Genomic DNA, 4,665 nt, shown 5'->3' with positions numbered 1-4,665 from the left:
GAGCCAGGTCCGGGCCCTTTAAGCCGGAAGCCGCAGGCCGGAAGTGCGTCACGCGCGGCCCTACCGACGCCCCGCCCGCCGGACCAGCCGACCACCCGCGCCGGATTCCCCCAGGACAGCCCGGGCGCAGTTCCCGGCCACCCCTGCGCCGCCGGCGCCCGCGGGGCCTTACGCAGGCCTCACCGCTAGCTTAGCGAGCGTTAGCATGTCCTGTTTGGACCAGACCCCAAAGATTTGGGGCGGGTTCCTCTATCCTAAGAGTTGTCTCTGGAAAAGTCTGATGTTAAATCCGACTTCTCAAAATGGCTAGTGTCGACTGTCTGCAAAGCAAGGTTCCCGCAGCTTTGGCGGAGGGACCGTGGGGCACATTGCATAAGGCGCAGAGGCTTTCAGATCACCCTGTGTCTACCTCCAAGTGTGACTGGTTAACCTTCCTGAGCCTCCGTTTACTCCTGAATCGAGCCCGTGATGCCTACCTGACTGCGTGCTGATGAGTCCCTGAGCGATGTATGGAAACCGTCTGGTACAGGCCTAGCGACTGGCAGTCTCCCAAACACATGTTCATGTCCATTTCCTTCCTCTTGGTCCTTCGCAAAAGTTGACAAGTGTGTCCTCAGCACCTACTGTGTGTTCAGCACCGTGTTATTCTTCTGTTTTATGGCTTAAGCGTGGGAACGCAAAGGTTAAGTGCAGTGCCCCAAGCTGACTCACTCACTCTCCGAGTTTGGGAGCCGGTGCAGTAAGTTCAAGTTGGTTAGACGTGCGTTTTCACGGCTCCAGGAGTCCGCTTCAGAGGATGCAAGCAGATGATGTAGGGGACTCCGGGGAGCTGGTCTCCTTTTCCTGTTTCAGGAGGGTTAGTGACGGTTCGCTACCACTGTGTTCGTGACCAAGGGCAAGTTCTTCCTCTCAGCCGCGCACGCAGCAGGATGGGTCCCTCACGCCTCTCCTCCTTTACCTGGCCCTTTGCGGTAGGACACCTACCCCATCACCCATTCCCTTTCCGTGCTCTTCTGAAATGAGAGGAAGTCCTCTTTCTTGTCATGGGATAAGGACAGCTTGCTCCGGTTTTCTGTAGTAGAAGTCTCTGGTCCTTTTCTGACTAGTACCTAATGGAACCTTTTCTTCTAGCTGAAAAAATACCTTGTTAGACTCCCATATATCTAAGGGCAGCCATTTAACACAATTTGGCCAATAAGATGAAAGTTGAAGCTGCTGCTGGGGCTTCTGGGGAGGATGGACATGTGCAGATCGGGCTCATCCTTGCCCTACACTTGTCTCTCTTCCTGGAGGAGTGGAGGTGCAGCGACCATAGTTAGTCACAAAGCGACAAACACAGCAGAACAATTAAAAGACGCTGGATCCTTTATGGCACCATCATGCCACCATATAAGCCCCAAACTGTCACCTCTATGGCTTCTGTATTTTTTTTTGTCTAATTCCTATTCAAGTCAGGAAATCTCCACAACCACACAAACCTGCAGATCTTGGCACTTATGCTTGTGACTCAGACTTCAGGAATCCTTTAGAGCAGCGGTTCTCAACGTGTGGGTCACGACCCCTTTGGGGGTCGAGCGACCCTTTCACAGGGGTCGCCTAAGACCATCGGAAAACACATATATCATTACATATTGTTTTTGTGATTAATCACTATGCTTTAATTATGTTCAATTTGTAACAATGAAAATACATCCTGCATATCAGATATTTACAACACGATTCATAACAGTAGCAACATTACAGTTATGAAGTAGCAACGAAAATAATTTTATGGTTGGGGGTCACCAGAACATGAGGAACTGTATTAAAGGGTCGCGGCATTAGGAAGGTTGAGAGCCACTGCTTTAGAGTAATGGGGTCCTCTCACTTGGCACTGTGAAATGCATATTATTAATGAGATTTACATTAATAAAAATATTAAAAGAGAATGTACACCTCACTGTGATAAGCACTATTCTTTTTTGGCTGCTAATTCTCACCAGAGGGTATTTTCCCATTGTTTTTAGATAGAAACATCGATGTGAAGAGACACATCAATTGATTGCCTCCCGCACACAGGTACGTGTATTTGACTGGGAATTGAACCCAAGACCCTTCGGTGCAAGGGCCAATGCTCTAGCCAGGGCTGATGAGCACTATTTAAAGCAGAGCCCATAAAAGGTTCACAAGCATGGACAAAAATACTTTAAAGTGTAATGAACATTCAGGAGATTAAAATACATGGATATAAAAATGATATATATAGGGTCTGAAAAGTGATTTTTTTTTTACTTTATAGCCACCTGAATTAAGTACCTAAAAATGCTTTTGATGCTGTTGAACTTGGTCACAGTAAAAACTGTACGTAAATATCCCATTTTTGTTAAATTATGTATATGTAGAACCATGTATGAAAGTGGTCCCCAGAATACTGACAGTGTTTAACTTGGAACCTCCAGTAGGAAAAGTAGATAGCATTGAGGGGATGCAATTCAGCAGTCACTCAGAGGCTGCTGCGGGCCGTGGCTGCCTAGTTCAGTCATTGTGTGTGTCACAGATAAGAAAAGGAAGTGCAGCCGGACCGGCGTGGCTCAGTGGTTGAGCATCGACCCTTGAAACAAGAAGTCAGCATTTGATTCCCTGTCAGGGCACATGCCCGGGTTGAGGGCTCCATTCCCAGTAGAGGGCATGCAGGAGGCAGCCAATCAGTGATACTCTCTCATCATTGATGTTTCTATCTCTCTCCCTCTAAGGACAGCCTGTAGTGAGAGTGCTTAAGAATAGGATGCTAATAGATAACAAAGAATTTGTGATCATTAAGACTAAATCTACTTATAAGGCTATTAACTAATTCAGTACACATCATCTTTGTGGCTAGTTCAAGAATTTGGGTTGATCTGCCATTACAGTAGCTTTCTTTGCTAACAAATAAAAACAAAGATTTAAGAAATTATTTGTAAATTATAAAAACAGACTCGAGTATTTGTGAGGTGTTTACTTACTTCCAATTATTGTAATCTTTGGGGTGGAAAGGGCAGCTGGAAAAGCCTATACTGACTCAGTCTGCTATATTCCAATTTCTTTTACTATTTTAAAGAAAATAAAGGCCTTGTTACTGGGGTTTGTTTGCTTGTTTTTCACTGAAATTTGGAATACCTTTCAGGAAGGTAAGATACTTTATTGATATTGAATAATCTAGTTTGTGGTATTTTGGCTTTTGTTTTTGGTGTGATATATATATTTTTTTTAATAAACTATTGGGAGGAAAGACTTTAGTCAAGTGATGATCTTGCAGTTGCAAATTTCAAAGATGATGTTGGCCATCTGGCTTCTGATTCCTTCTATTTCTACACACAACAAGCTTGTCTTTTCCCTTTAAAAAAAAAGAGATGCTGTGCCACAAAGCATCTAATCAAATATTAATGAAGTTTATTATTTGAAAAACAAATGAAATCCTACAGCTACAGCCTAGGCGAATTAGCTCATTTCAACATTGCACTCTCAAAATCTTAATGGGCCCCAGATGTTTGACTATGAACCATACCATTGAAAATGGAAGAAAGAAATCCACATATGCATCAAAAGGCACGTGAGTGATGTGATAAAACCTCAGAACAACCCTCAAAGGTAGTAAGGACAGTGAAGCTTGGAAATGCTGTCTTGCCCACAGTCACACAGCCCACAGTCACACAATAGAGTCCCGATGCCTCTGTAACGCACACACTTCCCACCACCCTGCCTTCTTATTTACAGATGCTCATGCGTAAGAAGACACGTTTAGGAGGGAGAGGCTTTCAGGCACAACAATTTCAGGTCCCCTAGCTCAGTTTCCCAAGTACTGCCGGGATTGCTCTTACCACATCTCTGAAGGGCCATCAGCCAATTTCGGATTAAACCCATCCAAGGAGAGGAGATGCCCTTGTTTTCACTACAGCATGACCCGTTGCTCAACAGCTATGGTTCTAAGTGAAGTAGAAACTGCATTCCTATAATTTCTCATTAAGCCACTTTTCTCCTCTTGACCAACCCAAAATATAACTCTTATTCCACATGCCAGCCCTTCAAATGTATACCTGTTAAATCAATCTCTCTCTCTCTCTCTCTCTCTCTCTCTCTCTCTCATCTTCTCCAAATTAAAGAGCTCCAGATGCTTCAACCATCCTCCAGCACAGTTTCCGGCCCCTTCAGAATACTCACTCACCTGGGCACACACTATTTTGTATACCTTCATCAATTATGGCAGCCATAATGAACATTTAGACACACTGTGATTTTAGAACAATCTTTATAAGGACACATCTGTTATTTCTATAAATTTCTGCATCAATAGAAATCTTCATAAGCTGGTTTAGCAGTTGGATTTCCTGCTTTTCAGAAACTACATGTCCAGTCAGTACTTAGGCAGGGGTGGGGAATGTCTGGCCCTCGGGTCGCATAAGGCCTGTAAAATCCTTTGGTCTGGCCCTGCCAAGGCATTACAGGTGAGCTAATTAAACGTTTGACCAAATTTGGCTAATTTTTAAGTTGATAGATTTGTATGGCCCGCGAATTATGTTATCAATATCCAAATGGCCCTTGGCAGAAAAAGCGTTCCCCACCCCTGACTTAGAGTGACCATTTGGCTAACACAGAAGTCTGTTATTTCTCTGATGATTCTACCGAGTGACTTATCTATGATAATGCTTG

This window comes from Myotis davidii, unplaced genomic scaffold (assembly GCF_000327345.1).
Source record: "Myotis davidii unplaced genomic scaffold, ASM32734v1 scaffold573, whole genome shotgun sequence".
NCBI classification, from domain to species: domain Eukaryota; kingdom Metazoa; phylum Chordata; class Mammalia; order Chiroptera; family Vespertilionidae; genus Myotis; species Myotis davidii.
The sequence above is the reverse complement of the archived record's forward strand: the minus strand, read 5'-3'. Positions refer to the sequence as shown.